General features: G+C 43.1%; 1 long non-coding RNA gene across 1 annotated transcript in view; it reads right to left on the bottom strand.

Moving 5' to 3' along the window:
* Nucleotides 1-4,780: 4,780 nt before the first annotated feature.
* Nucleotides 4,781-21,801, bottom strand: part of LOC116450745 — a 39,400-nt gene continuing 22,379 nt past the window's right edge. The window contains exons 2-3 of the long non-coding RNA XR_004242960.1: nt 6,026-6,178; nt 4,781-4,903 (exon numbers count right to left, since the gene is read on the bottom strand). This is a non-coding gene — a long non-coding RNA (uncharacterized LOC116450745). The remainder of the gene's footprint in view (nt 4,904-6,025; nt 6,179-21,801) is intronic.

Below are 21,801 nucleotides of genomic sequence, written 5' to 3'. Positions count from 1 at the left end.
CTAATATCTGAAACAGAACTTCTGCTGCCAGTCTCCATCCTGCTTCTCCTGGCTGTTGTCACTTTCTTGTACAACACACTGACACTTCTCCCCATAAAGATGCAGCCTGCTCATCAGGAGGGCACCCAGAAGGACACGGGAGACACAGGTGACTCCATGACCACCACTAAATTGTCAGGATAAAACCAGCCCTCACTAATTCCATGAGACATAAAGCAGCCCAGACCTCACCCAGGGATTTTAGGTGGCGCCTGAGTGCGAATGACAATAATGGCCATTGGCACTTTTCTGATGGGCAGAGCCCCTATTCCCATTTCCTTGAATGAGATGATGATTATGGACATGAGCCTGCAAAGGGCCTTTTTTGCCAGAACTGTTCTGTTTCCTCACTCCAAGTCAGATGGTGGGAGATTTTTTTTGAGTGCCCCTACTGTAAATTGCCAAGAATAACTGTTGCCTCCCCTAAAATGGGAGTGAAAACAGCCCTGTGGGTTCCCTCTGAAGTGACAGCAGCTCTGACCAACTTCAAAGGCGACGGGAGGTTTTTAGTGAGGGCTGTTTGTTGATTTTTTCTCCAGTGAAATGATATTACATGGCATTTCCAACCCTCAATCCTATTAAGTGACAGAACTACCTAATAGCACTCATTAAATAACATAACTTGGTGTCAGAAATTCACTGACAGGCTCTTGCAATTGAAGTGGTAGATTTATGCCCTAAAACAATACAGGTTTGGTGTTATTGTGATGGGGGTTTTTTAATAAATGTCATTTATTTTAACAGGTGAAAGTGTAAGAGCCAGGACAGTTCATGAAAAGGTTATCACAGCTGAGAAGTTGGTGCCTGAACTTTACATTTAGAGGGAAGAAAGAACTAAGAAAATGTTCATTGCTGCTGAACTCCTCCAGCTCTGGGAGATCATTTCTTGGGTGACACCACCCTACTCTGCAGTGTTGTCACAAGACACTCAAATGTTCCAGCAGTATTCAGGAACTTTCCATCCTTCTGTCCAAGGAGATACTCAGAGTTAAGTACAGGTGAAGTATAAAACAAATAACAGCCTGAAGCTCTCAAAGGGCAAAGCCAGAATTCAGAAAAAACTCTGTTATCAACATTACAGCTCAAGGATCGTGTCCATATATCCTGCACAGGGACAAGTGAGGTTTGACACAGCCAAGCCCATTTTCAGTCAGCACAGTGACAGAGCTGAGCTGGTCTAAGAGCTGATGCTGCTGGAAGGTCTGTCCCAACCTTCTCTCCCTTCTCTTTTCCACCAGCACTTCCCATCACACAATCCTACTGCTCCTTTGCACTTTCACCAGCCCTTCACTGCTAACTGCACAAATCCTCAGGTCTTTTGCTTCAGTTTTCTGCAGGTGCAGTGATATGAATCTGCTCAGACAGGAGTCCAAGTGCCAGAGCAGCACAGGGAACTTCCAGGACCATGAAATAATTTAGGATTAAAGGTATCTCTGGAGGTCTCCAAGTCCAGGACAGTGAATCATTGTCTCGGCTCTGCTGGATCAGGGAAATCATCCTGCAGCCTTCTGGATCTGACACCAAAATCCCAACTCTCACAATGTCCAATGAGATTTTAAGTATTTTTCTTTTCATGCAACATGAATGTTGTTGCAAAAACTACTTCTTTTTGTACTCTAAAAGAACAATTACAAAAAAAAAAAATCTTCCTGGAAATAACAATTACCAGTTAAATCCCTGACTCTAACATTTTGACCAAAGGCAGAATGCTCTAAGGAATAACAAAACAATGCCACGAATATTTGTGCAGCAGGAAGAGTTTGGAGGTGTTTGTTTATCATAGCTTGTTCCTACTAGACAGAAAGGTTCCTAAAGAAACCCATATAAAGAGCTCTGCTTATTAATAGAATCATGAAATGGTATTTCTAACCTGTTTATAAATGGTTTAAAGGAAATCACAAATATATAAAAACAAAACCAAGTTTACAGTAAAAGGGCAGAGAACTAAATTGGTTATTCCAGTAAGCAATATGTTATATGGAACTGAGCTGAGCATGTCTGCCACCATTCTACCTGGAAAAAAATCAAAGTGGGGAGAGGAGAAAAGATTTTTAGTTTGCCAGTTTTTTTGCAGAAACCAAACAAAAGGGAAAAGCCCATATATTGTATTACCCTACTGTACATATGGACAAGTAGTTTGAGTAATGCACACAATGATTTTACAACGTACTTTGAAAAGATTCAATAATGGCTTTGGAAATATGGGAAAGTAATTTTTAACACCACATTAAAAAGTGATAGAGGGCCCAATCCTGTCACCACTAATTTAAACTGGGGAGAGTTGAACTTGCAGGATCTTCTGGCGGATTTAGAACATTTTTCAACAGCCTAGTTTGGATATTAGCAAAGCCCAGCCTGGCTGGCTCTGGTCACATCCCCATTTGCTAAATTACTCCCCATCTCCATTATAATTTAAAACAAAAATATTTTTAATGTCTTGAGTACTTGTGTATTTGGACAGTGCCTGCCTTTCCCTGTCACTCTGACAGCCCTGAGCATCACTCTGGTCAGCAGCTGCCTGAGCATGGAGAGCTGCAGCCCAGCCAGACTCACCAAGGCAGAGCTGCCCACTCTCAACAGCAGCCCTGAAATCACCAGAGTCTGGTGAAGTTCTGATTTTCTGCATAATACTGCCACAAAAACCAATGTCTCCAACCAGTCAGAGGGCAATCAAGTTCAGTTTCCAGAGATCTTTAGGTTTGAAAGAAACATTTTAATGTCTACACAGTAAGAAAAATGCCAAGGACGAATGTAGGAACTGAGAGGTTGTGTTAGGGACCAGCCATCCTCCCCATCCATAACAACAGGATATGGGATATTTCACAACCTGAGCCTGCACCCAAGAGCCCTTCCCTTCCTCACCCATCCCTGCTGCAGTTTGAGGTGGTGCTGGAAATACCAAAGCTCTGCACGTGGCATGTGAGATTTCAACCATTGTCCTGCAAACCTGTTGTACTTCCCAAGATGCTGCTGGCTCAGACCAAAACTCTGATAGAATTTCTTTTAAAAGGGGAAAAAACCCAGACAAATGAATAATTAGTTACTCTTTCCCATGCAATCTCACTGGCCAAGTCTGTGCTACAGGGCTCATCCATTTTTGCCTCCTCTGGCTCCCACCTCGGACACACTCAGCACGCTGTGATCCAACAGCACCATGTCATGCACTAGGGAGTTAAATGCAGTAAATACAAGGGCAATGACCCAGAGTTCTCATTCATCCTCTGCTTGTCTCACAGTGTTTCCAGTAGAATTTCTGCTTTAAGCATCTAAAACCTTTCAGTTTCTGTCAACTGATCCAACTTGTGAACTGAAACCTTGAAGCTGCACAAACACAGAAGAGCTCTGCCCACAACACACACCCGGACTCAGGAGTCCTCTGGGCTGCCTCAGAGCCAACTTCCCCTTCACTACCAATGTGTTAAACCCTACCATTCAGCCCCAAATAAACCACAGACTCTAAAAGATCCAGTGGTTCCTTCTGGTCTCCTAGTTCGGGTTTAAATGCAGTGCTGGCTCTAAGTTCAGCTCTACTGCAAATGCCTCTATCAGTGCCTGGAAGTTCTTCACATTTCCAAGACAACTCATCAGATTAATCCAGGCTGTTTCATCTCTTCCTTCCAGTTTGGTGTTACCCACAAACAATAAAACTTTTCCTATTCAATTCTCTTGCTGCTCTTGAAGGGCTGAAACAATGTGGTAAAAAAGTTCTACCACAGTAAAGTTGGTCTTGAGGAGGAAAGTTTATTTCTTGTGCTTTTTATGACCTTGCTGACATTTCCTAGCCATAATCTGGAAATGTTAAATGATAAAAAATACAATATTAATCAACCAATTTTCAGTTCTAATTTTGGATAGAAAACTGGACAGAGAAATAATCAAAGACTTACCAAAAAAGCAGATGGCTGGAGAGTGCTTCTGGCAGTCATGCTACTCGCACATGGGACCACTTGAGTTTAACAAATTGGACAACAGAGAGAGAACTGAAATGGAAATTGGGGCTCTACTCCATTCAAATTCTTCAGAATGTTTGTTTTGGATTTTTACCTCTGCTGCAATTTACAACTCTAGATTAGATATAGCAAGAATAATATTCTTGACTAGAAGGAAAACAGAATGGCTGAACTGTTTGCCAACTCACACACATTGTCTCCCTGTGTACAAATAATACCAACATATAAATGGGTCTAAATAAAACCCAGTACTAAACGTGTCTTCCTACACAGCAATAAAGTTGCACAAGACATTTCCGTGAGTCAAACTGCAAGGTCCATATCAGCATGGAAACAGGATGGAAGGAAAACCCAGAGCAACCTGAGATATCACAGCTATCTCCATGCAGCAGAGACCTCCTATTGCAACAGGGAATGCATCCCAAAACACACTGCTCAGGAATTAAAGAGGCATTTGTTTCCAACATGAACCAGTTTTGAGACACAAGGCATAGTTCAATGCTTCTTAATTGATCAGAAAGGTAAAAAAACACAAAACCAATGTCAGCTGTATCAATACCAAGGCACACAGGTAGCAGATGATACCAAAAAGGAAGAAAAAAGACTCATTCTGTCAGTCTTCCTGCAAGAAATCAGTTGCCTCAGTGTTTAACAGGAAAACATGAAGGTCTTTCTCAGTGAGATGCCAGTTGCAGCTTAAGGAAAGGTATGGCCAAATATGACATCACCTACCACAACCAAAAATTAAGATGAAAGTTGTGCTGGTCTCAGGGACCAGTCACTCACCAGGGAACCGGTGGTTTTATGTGCACGCCTTCCTGAAGAATCCAAAAATAACATTTTTCCATGGAGCAGAAATTCCTGCAGCCTTCACGCTTTTCCTTTCAGCAATGTTGCAATCCAATGTGCCAGCCCTGTGTAATGAGGTCATCCGACAGTGTAATTTGTAGTATTTTAGTCTGTCAAAATTGATCTTAGAGTTTCTATGGCAACTAGATCCAAACAAAAGATGGAGCAGACAGAATTCGTCTGTCCCTGCCACCACCCAGATTTTTATATAAATATATATGAGCATATATATAAAGCATTACACTTATATAAAGTTAATGTTCATGATTCATCATTAAGCAATGCTAGAAAGCTGGCACTGGAGAAATAGCACACAGGGCCAACATTTAAAAAAAGGTAATAAATGTGTAAACTGACATCAATAAAATACATTAAAAAAAGGTAATTCTTCAATTCTCAAACACCTGGGAACAGAGCATGCTTTTCCCCTAAAACCCAGTCAGGAAAAGGTATTATCCATTTCTGGTTGGGATAGATGGAAGGGAATCCTGGTTTTGTTGCCATGAGGTGAAGAACATGACACCTTCCCCCCTGAAAAAATCACCCTCCAACAATTACTGCTGACAGGTTCATGCTTAGGAAAGCTTGACTGTCACTCAGCTTCCTAAGCTTGGGTTTGGAAGCTCTTATGCAAGTCTTGCATGTCTGTCAATTTATTTTAGTGCCCTTGCAGGACCTGAACTGAGTCCAGTTGCTGGATGGAAAACTCTGGTTGTGAAACCCAAAGCCATTTCCAGTCAAATAATATGATTAACATCAACACCAGCCAGCCCCTTCCTTTTGAAATAAATTGGTGGGATAAGCTTGGTTTTCCTACAGATAGCTTCTCCTTGACGCTTGGAGGAGCTTCTGAGCACTCCTCAGGAGATTTCACTTGGGTCCTTAACACAGATTGCCAGCTACACACTGTGTTCCTAAAACAATTCCTGACATTCCATGCAAATCCCAGAACAGCCACCTGGGTCCTGACTTGGGCTTTAAGGAGAGGATGAACCTTCCCTATCAGGTGACACATACCTGCCTCCAGAAATCTGTGTGGAGTCCATGAACGATTTTCTGACTGCTGTATAGTGCCACTTTACAGCCTCTGGTGTAAAAACATGGGACAGTTTTAGCAGATCCCTAAAAAGGGTGGGAGGGAATTTCTGAGGGTGGTGTGCAGGTTGGCAAGAGGGTGATACACTCACTTTTGTCGTGCTGTGTCATTGCAGGTCCCGTGGGTTTGCTGCTGGCTGCCATCTCTGGAGGTCACCATGTGCCTGATTCCCAAGGTACTGGATCAGCCACGGGATGGGATTGTGGCTGGAGGGCAGTTTGTCCTCTAGGCCAACTGCTACTGCCTGTTAAGAAAAAGAGAGAATGTTGAGTTAGATAAATATTGGCTATTTAAAAGAAACAAATACTCTCAAAAGCAGGATATTTCTCTGATTCCAAACTCTCCTCCTGGAAAACAGAATTCTCCCATCAGTTTAGGTCTGATGGATGAAAAATTTATGGTGAATATAGGAATAAAATGGTGTGCACACATAGTTTGAAGCACAGGAATGTTTCCACAGCTTACCCTCCTAAAATTAAACACACTCAAGTCTTTCACCTGAGCAAAGACCCTGACCCCACAAAACATATTCACTTGATGTAATGACAGTGAAGAATCCAACGCTGGCAGAAACTGAACTATGTCTTATACTGAATTACAGATGCTTCTTAACAACTTCTGTCTATACAGAATATTGGCATTTCACAGCTTATCTGACAGCTGACCCGGACCTTGGCATGTCTTCAGATGAATATATTTATAAAAATGTACACAATGAGCTGTTACCTCTTTTGAACTTCAAAACATCACTGTTCTGCTACTGTAGCAGGAGACGCAAAATGCTTGTTTAGGTAGGAGTGTTTAAGAAGTATAAAAAAGAAATGAAACTGTGGATTTCATCCTAATTATCACTGGTTTGTGTCTGTCAGAGAAGATGTACCTTTTCTGTGTGAAACCCCTCATTACCCCCTCCATCCAATAAAGGCAATCAACATTGAACCTATAAGTTCCTGTCTGCATCCAGTTTACAGGCCTCAGCACCCTGCCCTTTGAAACGGAGTCGTGTACGAGGCACATCAGAAAAACTGGAGGAAATTGGAGATAAAAAAGATTTTAAAATAAAAACAGTATTTATGTCTCCCAAATGGGAAGTTTGGATCAGCAAGGGCAGGAAACGGGTCGGTATTTAAGCTGATTACCCAAGCAAAGTCCTCTGCCTTTTCAGCAGAGCCACAGTCCCTCAGTAAAACCATTTAAATTAATTGGAGTTTGGGGCAGGGGGAGCAGGGGGAAGATGTCAAATTTTATCTGGAGTGTTAGTGATGGCTGGCTGGAGAGGGCCTTTCAGGGCTGCTAATTGGGCCCGTTTACTGCGACGCCACAACGGGTTTCCCTGACGGGCCCTAACGAGGCCTGGGCACAGGTGGCCGCGGTGGCCGCGCTGTCGTAGCCACTCAGGGCCCGCTCGGCTGCACTGGCGGCTCCGGGCCCGCCAGGCAGCGGCCCAAAGGTCCTTCCTGGAGAGGGGGCGAGATCCTTCACGTTTGTACCAGAAATTCACACAAATAAAAGTCTTTTTGGCCACGCTGGCCCTATGGACATGGATCTTATTATGCGTTTTACCTAATTATCAAGTGGGCTTTTCTCCTCGTGGAGCCCCGTCCCCTCAGGCTGTGCTTCCATGGGTGTTTGCACACATGTAAAAACTACATCTCCTCATTCACACTTGCACATAACTGACGAGACAAATAATATTATCCTAGTGGGAAGAGCCAGAATTAGAAAGGAAATACTGCAACGTTTAGATTTAATCTGGTGAGCGTTAGATCATGATTCACTCTGACATAAAAGCTCAAGAGCACATTTAGCCAGGGCAAAACGCATTACTGTGTTTTACATGAGAAGGAAATAAGTCTGATGTTTCACGGGCTGCATTATTTGCTGTTGAAATCCTAATGACTGCCCATGCTCTACACCTACGTTGTACTTAATGAATTGGGTTTAAATTTCAGAAAGCTCCAGCAACAAATTGGACGATCGTATTTGCTTCTGGCTCTCCACTATAGAAGAGTTTTTTAGTAGAAGAGAACAGAAAACGGACAATAAATTAAAAAAAAAAAAAAGGTTTCAAAAGTAACACTTCATTTATCTTCACCACATTTCACTGCAGTGTTTTAAAATAAGCATCTTTTGATAAAATATTTTTCAAACAGGTAACTACTCAAACACCATAAGCAGGATTGGAATCACTGGTTTTCAATACGCACAGTTAAATATACTGCTCAAGGCTCAGGAAATTTTGCTTTATCAAATAAAACACTGACTTAATGCTCCATATGAAACAGTGGCTGAATCAACACCAGTTTTACAACTGCCTTAACCCAATCTTCTGCTTTCTTCTCACCCTCATCCACAAGATTCCATTGCTTCCCTCCCATCACTTCCTGCTTTTTGGTGGCCATAGGAAAGAACAAATCCCTGCAGCCTCCTCCCTGCTCGTTCTCACTCACACCAGTGAAAGAGCAGTCACTTTGGATGGCAGCGCAGTCCTGCTCTGGTTTAACACAGCCCAGGACTGGCAGGCTCCAGGATAGACCTTTTTCCTGGTATATATCCAGGCCCAGCTGTGTTTTCCAAGCAGGGATCTCCATCAGCATTCCCAGAACTCTCTCAACAGGACAGAATAGACTCCATTTCATAGAATCATGGAATAGGTTGAATTGGAATGTACCTTCTAAAGGCCATGAGCAGAGGCACCTTCCACTAATTCCCATCCAACCTGGCCTTGGACACTTCGAGGGATGGGGCATCTGCCACCCCTCTGGGCAACCTGTGCCAGTGTTTTACCACCCCCATTGTAAAAACTCCTTTCTTGTATCTAATCTAAGAATTTCGCCCCTTGTGCTGTTCATGGAAGGAATTTATAGTTGAGATGTGAGCCACAATGTGTGTCAGTGCCTTCCTCAGCCCAGGGCATCCCAATAAAACCACCATGTCTGAGTTTCCAGTGTAATCCAGGTTTTACTTAGACTTGTGTTCATCTCAGCACATTTCCTTCATGTAGCAACAGGAATGAGTATATCTAAAACACCCAGATACACAGAACAAGCTGCTGACTCTTTCTCGCAGATGCCAGTTCCCAGAAGCTGCTGTGACTCCATGAACATTGTTCTCCTACAAACCCAGACGAGGGTTGCAGGGCTCTCTAAGTATCAGCAATTTCAAGGCAGATAAATGTTATGTAAACTCAAAATTTGCAACTTTATTGCTGTGTATTATTTCATGCCAAGTTGTGCTTTACATAGAAGGCAAATATCATTGAATTTATTTTCTGTAAAAAACAAAATAAAGTTTACAGTTCTGCCTGGCCTCAAGTTTGTTTATAAACACAGGAGCAGACTGGCCTTATTACAATGGGGATGGCGGAAGAAAACCTTCTTCAAGCTGAACATGAGCCAAGAGTGCTCTCAGCAAGTGAGGGCTTCATCTGAGCGTGGCCTTGGCCTCTTGGGCCTGATGAGGAGATGGTAGATTTAATAACAGGTTATATAAGAGGAGATAGTAACAACTCCCTCACTTGGAGGGAAATTATAGTGATGACAGAGCCAAAATTCTCCTTCGAGACAGATGCTGGAACAAGGGGCAACATCAAAAACTGTGCCTTGGCAGGCCCAGATCAGAGAGTAGGAAAAAGGTTTTTCAGCAGAAGGGTGATGCAGCCCCTAGACAGGTGCCCAGAGAGGTGCAGGATGGTGATCCTTGGAGATATTTCATGCTAAACACATGCCTTTGGACACTTTTGATAAAATACGTTACAAAAAAGTTCTTGAAGTATTGGAGGAACCACAGATGTTTGGCACTTCTCAAAAGCACCTGTCCCTCTTTTTTTAATAAGATAATAGGCCTTCAAAAGCCTTATCATAAAATGCCTTATGACTGTGGCTCCATGCCTGTATCCCCACAACACCAGACCATTTGGGGATTCAATGCAAACCCTTGTTCTGATGGACCTTTCCCTATAAACACAGACTTAGGAGGAACAGTGCAGGATCTGTTCATGCAAGTTGTGTCACAAGAGCAAACTCCACATATTTGAAAAGATTATCAGTCAACTACAGTTCTTTCCACTGTAGAAACAGTTACTCAGTTAAGATAAACAAAGAAATTCCCATGCACTGAAAAGGAAAACCTATTAACTGATTAAACATGTGAATCAGTTGATAAACTGGTTATCAAAGTTCTGAAAACATTTTTAACAATGACCCTTCCTGCCATGTTTAACAATGACCCATAAAAGCTAGAATAATTCAGCCCTTTACAGGAAACCAGCTGGATAGAAAACAGAAAGTATTTCTGATCTAAGAAGCTGCAGCTATGCCATATGAGCTGACAAATTTAGACGCTAATTATGAGTAAAGTAGTGATAAACATTTCAAATGCCAATTAAAAGCTTTGCACAAAGTTTTTTCAAAGGTTTCTAACTCTTTTCAGCACACAGAATAAATTCCCAGCTTTATCCCATCTGATGGATGTTTGTAACTCATTCCTCATTTCAGGCTTTTCATGTAACTATAAAAATACTTATTAAAAAACCAAACCAAAACACTCCTTAATTTTCAGGACAAGTTGAAGATCTACAAGCAGAACAGGAATGTAAATACTTATGTTTTTCTTACAACTGATCATGCAAATCCCATCTCAGCAAAAATTCCACCTCAGAACTACTTGCAGACATGCAAAAGCAGAATGTAGCATGGACTAATAATGAGATTTCACATGATAGAGAACATGGTTTTACTTCTCAGTACATTTTAAAAAAAGGTACATTGAAAAAACTGTTAGATCTGGCCCTAGGGAGAGCTGAAGGATCCTTTTAGACAAGCCCAGATCCACAGAAGAGCAAAAATTTGCGTGCCAGATAAAGGTCACAGCTAACCGACAACACCACAACTGTTCACATGCAAAGCATGGACAGAACCTGCTGTATTTAAAGAAAATGCCCCTCATGAACTTCAGGTGGAGATTTATGTTTTCCCAAAATTCAGAGAAATATTCAGACCTAGGGTACTTTTCAGAGCATTCTATACCAAGGCTTGAGTCTATTCCTCTTCCTCCTAAACTTTGTATTAGCCATCTTAACCAAAACATACCCAAATCCTACTTCTGCATGGCTTCATGGCAAGCAAATTACCTATAGGTTTATTTTTCATTATAAGAAAAATCTGTCCAGCTAAAAGGCAACATCACAAATCAGAGAAACCCCGGACTACAAGATATTCTCACCAGGGTCTTGTATGGCAAGTTAGCCAAGACTTCATCATAAAACCTTTCAATCAACTAGGAACTTTTTAAGAAGTCACAGAAAAAAGATTCAGGCTTTCTACCAATTACTGCAGAGTATTGGAAGTAAGTTAAAACAGTCAGTATTTAAACATTTGGCTTTACAATGATCTTAAAACAGTCTCTTTAAAAAAAAAAACATCTCCCAGCCTTCTCCTAAGCTGAAATAATAACACATACAGAATTAAATGCCAGTATTCTATTTTCATTCCAGAAACACAACATTTAGAAGCAATCAAATGAGGCATTTTTTAACGGAGCAGCATAAATAAAAAGAAAATATCCAGAGGTTTTCAATTTTGAAAAGTCTGCTACCATTTCTGGGAACATCAGATCTCAAATGTGGGGCTTGCTCACTATATAGAAAGACCATATTTATTTGGCTACAGCCCTGTTCTCAGTAAGCACTGATGGCTCTGCTTTTGGAAGAGGAAGAAAACAAGAAGTTCAGAGTGTTGTTTTGAAGTGTATTCCAAGACTATAATGGATTTGGAATATATCTGAGCCCCACGCAGACCCGGGATGTGGAAGGAGCATCTCTCTGTGAAGAGCTCCTCAGTTCATCAAATCTAAAAAGAGATGAATACACCAAGGGTTTGAGAGTTTCAGTTCTGTAATTTGAAAAAGATGTCAAAACTGCCCAGTTCATATAATTAAGGTCATGCTGCACTTCTTTGGTGTCCAGAAACAAAGCAGGAGCAGAACAGTCCATTCTCCCCATCATCTCCCTCTCAACAGTGGGAAGCTCCCAGTGGGAGCTGCTGCTTTGCAGAGGTTTAATGGTGTGTGAACAGAAAGTCAGAACAAGTTTCCCCATAACCCCTGGCTCAGGCAGCTCCTCCTCCTCTGCCTCAGAGCAGGACTCCACGTGGACTTTGCATAAAGCAGAAATGCATTTTCCCCATTGACAATGATTCCTTCAAATGAGATTAAGCAGAAAAAAATTATAGCCAGTTTTCCAACCTTTCCTTTCTCCTGCTTATCCCTCGCTCTGGAGCAGCCACTCTGACCTCAGCACTGCCATCTTATAAAACCAAACCCTACACTTTTAAAGAAATTGATTGATTTCAAATGTTTCTGTTACTGGGTGCTCAGCTTGGATACCTTGAAGAATTTTTAAATTTTCAGGTGATGAGAACACAGAACTTTCAAGTCACTTTTCTCCAGACAGCCTGGAACCACAGAGCCCACAGTGATCATCAAACTTTTCCAGTGTCTGTTGCAGAAACTTGGTTACCTATAAATACATTTACAGCTATAGCTCCTTCATACATCCCAGTTGTGTCAGCATTCAATTAAATGGTTTTTCTTATTCTACTTAAATGTTTTTGCAGTTACACGTGACACACAATCTTTGCTCTTCTTCTAGGGATGAAATTTGAGTTGTAAAAGCATAACAAAGTGATGCTGAGATTCATGGTTCTTGCTTTCAAAGAAATCTCCTTTAGAACCCGTGATGCAACGGAGCATCATTTTCAAAACCAGGCTTCGAGCTCTGCAGATGAAGGCAAAAGTGTCAGACAAATACCACTCAGGTCTGGTCCTTGCTGCAGCTCAAACGAGATCAAAGGCAGCAGCTCTGGTGTGCCAGACTTCCTGAAGCTCCTCTTTGCAACTGGGAATTCCTGCCAGCTCCAGGGAATGTGTTTTATGGCTCACACACAGCCTGACTCATCGCTTGCAGCTCAATGCTGCATCAGGCATCCCTGGGACTGTCTCAAAATGGCAACTGGGGGTGTGTTCCCACAGACTGCTGGGATGTGTGGGCACATCACCATGTCCCATGGGTGGGGATATGCTCAAGTACCACCAGGTTCAGCCCATTTTGTGCCTTCCCTAAGTGGGAGGATTAAGGAAAGGGAAGTCCTTTGGGCAGGGATCATTCCTTGGCTGCCAGCCAGCGTTTTCCATGTCAGAACCCCATCCCTGACATGGATGTTCCCTCCTGTCACAGGAGAACAAGTGTGCGCCACTCATTTCCAGCTCCAGAGGGGAGCATGATGGAAGCAGGCTGGACCAGAAATTAAAATAAAGTATTTCCTGATGCAAACCATGACTGCAAATCCTCAGTTAGAACAAGCAAATCACTACAGTAACAATACAAGGTGTCTGAGCAATCTCCAGAGTAGTGCAGCCCTGGCCAGGCAGGAACTGTGTTTGGTGGAGGGAATGACAGCAAAACTTCTTCAGTTCACTATGAAATATTTCAACCCTCTGCACTGTTGAGGCAATTTTTCAAATTGAGTAATTCAATGAAATTGCCACAGACTGATAAAACAAAACAACTGTGTCAAATCTGCAGTTTCCCTGAAAGACCTGAGGGGGAAAAAGAGTTAACAATGACCCTGAAGGTCTTTATTTCAAAATAAACTACATGTTACAGAAAGAAAGACAGAAAGAAAGACAGAAAGAAAGAAAGAAAGAAAGAAAGAAAGAAAGAAAGAAAGGAAAAAAAAAATCACTGTCTGTAACATTATAGTTTTCAAAGACTGTGCAGCCAGGAATTACAGATAAGCCCTCTTAAAACCATAAAGAAAAATCTTTTGATAGTGTTCAGCTTATTGAACTGGCTCCTCCGTGTATTTGCAGCAATAAAGCTGTCAGGCAGACAGAAAAGGAGAACTAAGTGTTTCAAGACTCAGCCACATGAACTCCTATTAACCTGCATTAACATGCAATTGTTGCTGTGAGCACAGTGTTCCCTGTGTCAAGTGCTTGTAAAGGACACAGGGAAATCCTTCAGTGACAGACAAGGTAACTGCTGCTCTGTCCCACGGACCTTTGAGCACACAGTCTGCTTGGCAAGCACCACACCGATAGCTGTGAATTATTCCTGGAAATTTCCCATCTGCTTAGCAAATTTCAGGATGGGAAGAGATGTTATTTCACTTTAATAACTTTCACATTTTACATCCCACCAAGCAGTTGGTGGTTTGCTGGAGCCTGAGGACTGAATGAACCATTCCTGTCTGATTGCACATGGAACAGCCTCGGGAAGACAGCGGGGGCTGGGGAGAATGTGCTTCAAAGCTCTGAGACACCCTGACAAATCCAAGGTGATAAGACAGGAGGACATTCTGGATACAACTTCAACATTTTCATCTTCACTCCAGCTGCTGTGTCTGAGCTGGATGGGAACACACCAAGATCTCCCCTGGACACAAACCCAAGCTATGAAGCACAGACAGCTTTTTGGAACTGGCTGCAAAGCACATTCCCCTTCACCTGGAACCAGTAGCTTGGAATTCTCTGCACCACTCTCTCAGGCACTGCAAAGATGCGCCTTTAGGATGCACCAGAAGTGAGGCTGAGAGAGGCACACAGGGCTCTGCAGATAAATCAGAAGGGCAATCAGCAGGAAGAAGTCATCCCATCTGAAGGAAAACACTTGCACAACAAGCAGTGGCTATAAGCCAGAGCTTAATAAATTTCTGCTAGAAATGAGAAAAAGGTGCAGAAATATTCTGGCACAGTCTTCCAACAGGATGGGAGAAACCACACAAAAAATGTTACAGTGGTTTAAAATGGTTGTTTATAAATTCATAGAGAAGATGAGAGGCTGGAGTGACCTGTGACTGCAGGGACTGGACTTTCTCAGTTCTTACCTTGGATTTGTGCTTCGTGTTCTCCCAAATTCCCCTCCTTTCCAGCCAGAGCAACATCCTGGCATTTGTTTAATGCTTGTAAGCTTCAAGGGTATCCCTAGAAGGGTGATGTGGGAGTATTCTCAGAGATCAAGGTATGATTGCAGAGAGATAGATATGCTTGTACTGGGCTGATGGTTTGTTGTGGGCATTGCTGGTGCAGGTGAGGAGGTTGCTGTGTCCCTTAGGCTGCTCACCAAGGCCTCTGCCCATTTCTCAAGCCTTACCAGACTCATTTACAAGCAACATTACAGATGCCCTCATTGATACCACTACGGCCAATGGGAGAAGGAAGGGTGCTAACCCTCATCCAGTGCAGGGGCTGCCAGAATAGGGGCAGTTTACTGGGGTAACAGACTGGTGATAACATCACTGCACTGCCCTACTGAAATATTTTCTAGAATTGCTTCTGTGAGTCCTGCTGTGCTTCCTTGAAGAGGTTGCTCCTGGACAGGCTGCTCTGATTAAACTTCAGTGTCTGGAAAGGAAGGGCAGCACACCAGCATACGCTGAGCAGGTAATTATGAAGCTGACTCTGTAGGTTTCATAAAAGCACAGAGGAAGTTTAAGGTGTGTTTACTCCCTTGGGTTTCATTCCAGGCATTGCAATGTGCCTCCCTCACCTGTCACCATCTTACTTCAACAAATGTAGCCCGGGGGGATTTCAGAGCCTGGATCCTCAACCCAGGTTAAAGTGGCTGCTGCTGACAGACGGAGCTGAGCAGCACATGCAGAACCTGAGCTCACAGGCAAGGAGCATGTAGCTAAATTTTGCCAAATTACTTCAGAAAAGCCTGGTCGAAAGGGATCTTCATTGTAAAATGATGAAAGACACAAATACACATGGAAACCCCTGAAACCAGTGAATTGCACAGACAGATGGCACAAAGCAGCCTGGGGTTTCTGACTCTCACTCACTTTCAGCAGATGACCACATCGGATTAAGGCATTCCAGAGACAATGCCCGTCACACACTACCCAACCCAAGGCCAGTCTAATTTTCACTGTAGCTAAATGGGCTGGAGAGCCGTTTAGAGTTGGAGGAAGCTCAGGTCTGCTGAAACCTATGCAAGGAGTGCCCATGGAATTACACTGAATCTCTTATGCTCTCCCACTTTTTCTCCTGTCTAAGCACAGCTGCTGAACAGAGATTCACTTATCAGGCCTGTAACTCTGGCTCTCTACAGATCTCCCATTTCCTGCTTCATACCATCCTCGTCATGGGAAACTTCTCCTGGAGATGCTCTGGGGACGTGGCTAACAAAAAATAAATAAAACACACATCTCCCCAATCCAGCTCCAGCAAGGGGAGCAGGATTCTCCTCAAGGCACCGGCAAGCTGGGAGCTGTGGCATCTTCCTGCTCTCCCAGCAGCCACAGTAACCACCAAACATTTTGTAAGAGATTCACACTCCTGCCTCTGTCAAGTGCAGATCTAGGTGCCTTTTCCACTCTAATTCCAGCATCCCACTGAGTGAGAGCTGCAGGAGCCTCAGCTGTGCACACAGGACATGGACCACGCTGAGTGATGTTCACCCAACTGGTTTCACCTTCATTCCCAAGACATATTTCAGCCTGACTGACCTATTTCTTCAAATCCTCTGAGAAAAAAGACAGAGCAGTGCTCCTTCCACACAGTAGCCACTTGAATTCACCACCTAACAGTTCTCTTTAGTAATGCAAGAGCTGTAACCACCAACAGAAACCACGATTTGGGATACGACAGAATTCACCAACCATTTCATTGAATTGAATGAGTATGAGCAGCAAAAGGAAACATCAACAAATTCCAGATGAAGAATGTAATTATGTTTGGATGGCAGAATGTTTCATATTGTTTTCTATAGGAAAAAAAAAAAAGTCATCATTAAAGCAGTGGAATTTCAGTAAACTATGTTTTGGGTTACAGCCCAGAATAGTTCCACTTGGCAGTTCAGAGGCATGGGTAAAATATTCCAAGGTTCATAAATCCTTGACTTTAATTTGCAGATATAGGTTACAGCTTTAGTATCACTGCAAGGGGGTAAATCATGCTCCCACCTCAGCAGTTGCCAAAGGGCACCGGACCAAGCCTTCGGCTCGACTGGGCAGTGCTTAGGAAAACCACACATCAATGTCTTTCCCGTTCCCATGGCACTCAGATCCTCTGTGCTCCCAGAAGGTTCCTTGGCTGGAACAGGCTCTCCAGCACCTATTTTTAATCCACACTTTAGATGGTGGTGTCCTGTGAGAGAAAATGGTACCTGGAGGTGGGCTGGAGATGGACAAGGTGATTCCTCTCTGACAACAGTTTATATCAAGTATCTCAGTCCTGCAGGCAGTTTGGAACTGGGAGGGATTAATCCGTAAACCCAAAAATCCATCAGCATTCAGCAGCCAATAAATAATTGCATTTAATTTGCATTCTCTGGAACAGGTTAAAGAGTTCCAGAAGTATTAGTTTCTTCAAAACATTTGAAGTGGCACCTGTGTTAACCTGGCTCTCACACAGTTCCAAATTCTGCAGAAAGGGAGTCCCGTATAATCTGGCCAGACTTGCTTTGTTCTTTGAATTCCTGCTCACCCACAGCAGCTCTACAAATACAGTCTGAGGTTGAGCCAGACTCCTCCAAGCCATCAGTCCTACCATTGTCCCAAAGAGCACCAGGAATTTGGGTGGCTCACCCAGAGACTTTGTCTCCTTGCTGCTTATTTTCCCTGGCAGCCTCCTATTAAACTACAGCAACATGTCCACACAGCAAACATTCAATAATCAGGTCACCATCTAACATCCAGAAATTAGAGAGCAGCTCCACTTCCACTGCCAAGCCAAACCCCAAAATGAAGTGCTGGCCCAGATTAAAAATTCTTCCAGAAAGGGAGAAAATTGTGGCCTCGTGTCTTAGAGTCTCGCCGTGGCTCCATTTTGGAGGCTTGTACTGTGTCAGGCAGTAAATCTTCAGTGGAGACAATCCTGCTTCTCTAGAGAGATCTCCTCTCCTGAAAACAAACCCCAGTTGTCCTGCGTCCCAGCCTTGCCTCCCAGGCCAAATGCATCTTCTCCAATAAATGTTCCGAAAGAAGTTGAAAAATAAGTAAAGACATTTCCCATAAATCCAGATTTATATATAATATATTTTAAACAGCAGATGCCAGAGGAATGTAAAATGCTTTGCTAATGGAAGAATTTAAGGAAAAAGCCAGAGTTTTAACATGCAAAGAACGCAAATATCCTGCAAAGTCTGCAGATCCATGGCCTGAGGAGTGGACAACCCCAACTGGGTGTGTAAAGGACGTGTGGCAACCCAAGAGCTGTTTGTACTTTTATGTTGCTGACTCCCTCAGTGACTATAATGTCTCACTCTTTGGGTTCTCCCAGACCCAGATTCTCCAACATATTCAAATCTGGGAGGCTTGGGACTCATCTTGATGATGCACAGCGTCTCTGGTCATAAACCAGGCACTGAAACTGCGCTTTCCAAAATGACAGCTCTGGCTACAAAACCTGTGTTTGGAACAGGAAAAGAGATGGATATAAACACTCAGGAGAAGGCAAGGGAATGCTTCCAGCTCAGGAGGATGGGCAATTTTGGCAACTCAGCTTTATAAACCCAAGCCAACCAAGTCCACAAGCCAACAGGAGCTGAGCCAGGGACCTCTGAGATCACCCCATAGCACCATCCCGAGAAAGTGGCCCAGCTTCAGCTGTCGTGACGATATTCCCAGAATTACAGAGTGCTTTGGGTTGGAAGGGACCTCACAGACCTTGTCACTCCTCACCCTGCCAAGGGCAGGGACGCCCTCCACTACCCCAGATTGCTCCAAGCCCTGTCCAACCTAGCTCTGGACACTTTCAGGGATGGGGCAGCCACAGCTGCTCTGGATATTCAACAACCATGAAGAGTCAAGCAAAACTCATACACAACGTGACAAGGGAGGTTTGAGTGACTGTGCCTGCAAATCCAGGCAGGCATTTGCATAAGCAAAGGTCAAAACCAGGACACAAAGCTCTGGAAAAGGTCTGTGCATCCCAGTTCACATCCGGCCTATAACAATTTCTTTTTTGTGTTTTATTTACATCTTCATCTGAATAGAAACACAGTAAATGAGGTTAAGTTAAAATGGTAAACAAGAATTTCAGCTTTAAGCTTTGATTTAGATGATCTGTTTTCTGATAGTGCTGATGTGAATTGTGCCCCTCAGTTATTTCTGGAGGCAGAGTTTATAAACAGGTAACCTACAACAATGTTTCTTAATCCCACCACCCGCTTAATAAAGTGGAGGATCACCTAAATTTAAAACAATATATTTAAAACACCAAGAACCATTTCCTGGAGTGTTGCCTAGTTTGTTTCAAACTTTTTTTTAACAAAAATAAAAGAGGAGTCCAAGCTGTGAATGTTTGTTTATTGCTTTTATGTTTTGATTGTACTTATTTCTGTGCCTGTACAAGTGGAAGCACATAACTTTTATTTTTACAACAGCCCTTTTAAAAAAGGAAGTCACTTCTGCTCCTAATTGTATTTTCAACTAAGGACCATAAGATATGAGAAAGTGGACCACAGAATGATAACAAAGATTAATTTTAAAGGGTTTTTTGATATACTATAATGAGTAACTTACAACCATGTTTAGATATGCTTGATTGTGGGAAGCATATGATGCCCGTTCCAATTTTTTTTTAAATTTCAGACTTCCCTAAATTCTTAAATTCCCTAATCTAAATGTCTGGAGAGTTTAGAGTCTCCCTCCCACAGCTTCCCCAGGGATATTTCCTAAAGCACTGAGAATGGAAAGATAAGCATTCCTCAGTGTTCACACTGCTGCATTGTTTCATTTCCCCCCAATTTTCAAAGAAATCTATATGATAATGGCAGTGCTGCTCTCTCAGGGAGAACGCCTGTTCCCATGGCCATAGATGACAAAACAAGCCAGGAAATGATTCCTGGGGTATCCATGCAGGGCTGGGAGTTGGTCTCTGGTGATCCTTGTGGGCCCCTTCCAGCTCAGGATATTCTGATTCCATCACAGCACTCATTCCATTCCCAAATCACAGCACTCCAAAACTGTATTGAGTGCAGTCCTAAGCATTATGATTTTAAAAATATTTACAGTTTACTGCCTAAAATGGAACCCCAAAAATTTAAGTGAGTTTCTGCCATACCTTCACCTAAGAGTGAAATGATTTTTAAAGGTTTATCTTTTGGATTTAAAGGTAACAGTTGCAAAGCTGCGCTATGGAATAAGGAGGAGAGCAATAGGGATTGTCTCTCCCTTGTGATTCCTTCAGCAGATGTTCCTTCCCTGGCATGGAGGACTCTGTGCTAAGCTCCATGAAGACCCTCCTTCCTTTAAAAGCTGTCAAAAAGCAGCTGTGGTTGGGCCACCTCTACCATGAGATTGACCCCCTGCCCCTGCCCTGCCTGCTCTATCCAGGCTCCATTCCCCAGGGACATGCAGGGCAGGGTAGAGTTTCCCGGCTTCCATTCCAAAGCAAAAGCCAGAAATCCCGGAGTCTTTGCCTAATAAATAAAATTCCAGCACTATTCACAGCACTGGTGGCTCAGTTTACAGGGACAGTTGACAGAGTTTTCTTCTTGCTTGGGCTCGAGTGAGTTACGGCGATGAAGGAAGACCCAAGAATGTTGATTAATAGATATGGTAAACTCCAAAAAGGGGGCCCAAAATCCACGGCCCTTCCAGCCGTCGGGAAAAGCAGGAGGGCAGGGCTAAGAGGCAACCAGAACTTGAGCAATGTGGGGCATCAGAGACACTCTGCCCAGATCAAGTAACACTTTGTTCTTTGCAAATCCAGGAATGACTCATGGCAGAAAAATTCTAAATATCAGCATTTCCAAGTGCACAGAGACAACTTCCAACTGCACACACTGCCGGGCACGTGCCGGATTTGAGGCACTGAGCAGAAGCAAGATGGAAATTACTTATTGTTCCATATTTTTTCTCTCAAACCCATTGGCAGAAGCACTAGTTAGGCTTCTCGTGGGTTTGGTTCCAGAGTCTCAGGGCTAAAATAGAAAAGAAGATGAAAATTCTGCTGACTGCCAGGAATCTGCTGGAGTCCTTGGGACACTGGGTGAAAGGCTAGTTTGATCCAGCTGGGGAGACCTTGAGCTGTAACCATGGGAGGTTTGAGAATGGACAAACAACTGTCAAAAGTGATGTTGGTGTGGGTGATCATGTCAAGGGACTGGCAGATTTTCTGAGGAACTTCCCAACCTTCTCTTCCAGTTCCAAAGCACTTTCACATCACCAGCCGTGTTGTCAAGCACTGCAAAAAACTGCCCAGGGAAGTGGTGGAAGGGGTACTTGAAGACTCAGTTTAATGGTGGACATGGGGGTGGGTGCTGGGTGACAGACTCAATGATCTTAAAGGTCTTTTCCAACATTTATGATTCTGTGATTAATTTGATTCTTATTCTTACCTAATTTTGCAACAACAAATATATATCCAACATTCTCAATTTCCCTGATTACTGACACTCTTGCTAATAGATCTTCTAAAGTCTAGGTCTCTTTCAGCTGACACTCCCAATGAAGAAAGAGCAGGACATGCATCTAACCCTGTCAGAAATCAGCTGCCAGCCTCAGCCAGCCCAGCAGAGCATCCAGCTCACGGCTATCACAGATCACTCTCCAGAAACTCAGACAGGAGTATGAGGAGCAGTTTTACGAATTCCAGACAAACAGCTCGTTCTGGCATCATGACAATGCAATAAACACACATTTCAAAGCCACTTTCGTCAGGTTCCTCTGTTGTTCACTGGACAGTTGCCAGAAGGAATGAAAATGTTACCCAGGGGTGAGCTCTCCAAAGGCATCAGGGCTGGAGCTGAACTGCACTGATGGATCTTGCAGAATCTCAGTTAGAATCTCCAGCATATATTCTGGATATTCTAAATTCCATGTTAGATTTATGGAAAACAAGGTGATACTTTTTTTTTTT

Source organism: Corvus moneduloides, chromosome 13 (genome assembly GCF_009650955.1).
Source record: "Corvus moneduloides isolate bCorMon1 chromosome 13, bCorMon1.pri, whole genome shotgun sequence".
Lineage (NCBI taxonomy): Eukaryota > Metazoa > Chordata > Aves > Passeriformes > Corvidae > Corvus > Corvus moneduloides.
The sequence above is the reverse complement of the archived record's forward strand: the minus strand, read 5'-3'. Positions and strand labels throughout refer to the sequence as shown.